The sequence below is a fragment of the Oncorhynchus gorbuscha genome, linkage group LG18 (assembly GCF_021184085.1).
Source record: "Oncorhynchus gorbuscha isolate QuinsamMale2020 ecotype Even-year linkage group LG18, OgorEven_v1.0, whole genome shotgun sequence".
NCBI classification, from domain to species: Eukaryota; Metazoa; Chordata; class Actinopteri; order Salmoniformes; family Salmonidae; genus Oncorhynchus; species Oncorhynchus gorbuscha.
The window spans coordinates 34,515,807-34,517,107 of NC_060190.1; the positions used below are offsets into that span (position 1 = coordinate 34,515,807).

A 1,301-nucleotide genomic window follows, 5' to 3' on the forward strand; every position below is an offset into this window, starting at 1 on the left:
AGGGACCCGCGTGCTGAAGGAGATGGTTGAACTATGCACGTCGGTACAGGGAGGGACAGCAAGAGACTCAAGTCAAGCCTCCATTTCTGGAAAACGTTACAATTGCTGTTATCGTCTCTCAAGCAAATGACGATATTCTCTCGTGGGGATTTTCCCAGATTTGCGGAGCTCAATCTGAAAACCACCTCAGCTGCTATCCCAGGGAACAATGGGGGAGTAAAACGAGGTGTTGCAGGTAGAGCAAAGAGCGCGAAGCAGGGCGCGAGAGAGCATGAGCGAAAAGGACCAATATGTGTGTGGGGGGTAACCTAGTCGCATCACTTGCTGTAAGAACCCCGGAAAGAAGGTGAAAAGGTGAAGAGGTAAAACACGAAACTTTCACGCGGGAGCGCGCGCGTGCATCACTGGGGGATTCGACGGGTTCATTCAAGGCAGTGCAGCGTGACGGATCGACACTCGCGCTTCGAGGAGGGACCACAGTACCGAGAACATTAGAATAAACAAAATATATTCCTATGGCGCATACATTCTGAATAAGCATGAGAGTTCTCGGCCTACATAGCATTTTCTTCCTACAGTCTTCCAGATGTAAATTTGACTCAAAATAGCTTTGACCTGCTTTTTGCTTCCTGGAGTGTTTTAGACGTTACTTTGCTGTTTGAGGCAGATTGCACCGCCTGGGTTACCGCTCGTTGTCTTTCAAGTCGGTAGTGGATGAAACGATAGAACCGTGCAATATGCACACCTTCCATTAAATCGACATGACTGATTAAGCGTTTATTAGGCTAATCAAAGATCGATGTGTATGTCAAGACATTGATAAAGTGGCCTAGTGGTATTCCGCTCTTACTTTGGCCTAATGCGCAGGCTCCACATTTTAAGCGATTTTTCCTGAAATTGTTTTCATGACAAGTTTTGATTACTTACAGATAACTTAAGAGACTCAGCATTAAGTGCATGTTTTAGGTGGGCTATAGCCACAATGCCACTATGCGAATTCCAATTACAAATAGTTTCAGTCAGCAAGACTAAATTCATATTAGAGTTAATGTTGGGAGTGGGCTAGCCCATAATATGGAAGATAGCCAATATTTTTCACTGGTCAATTACTAAACTGTCCTCTATGAGGATGTCCTCTTAGGCCACATTGTCCAACACTGCTTTTAAAACTAAATTTGCGCGCACAGTTATGTCGTTGGCCACTTTGTGTATCAAACAGAACCCTCTCCATTCTGAAATACTCGAGAGGTCCTCTTTCTAAACGTGATAATGATGTCAAGGCGGATGGATTTCCCGCCACG

General features: G+C 45.0%; 1 protein-coding gene across 1 annotated transcript in view; it reads right to left on the minus strand.

Annotated features, from left to right (window-relative positions):
- LOC124002483 (voltage-dependent calcium channel subunit alpha-2/delta-3-like) overlaps window positions 1-399 on the minus strand; it is a 54,720-nt gene extending 54,321 nt beyond the window's left edge. The window contains exon 1 of the mRNA XM_046309902.1: window positions 1-399. This exon is cut by the window's left edge and continues 292 nt beyond it. The gene's annotated coding sequence lies outside the window, so the exon portion shown is untranslated.
- Between the last annotated feature and the right edge of the window lie 902 nt (window positions 400-1,301).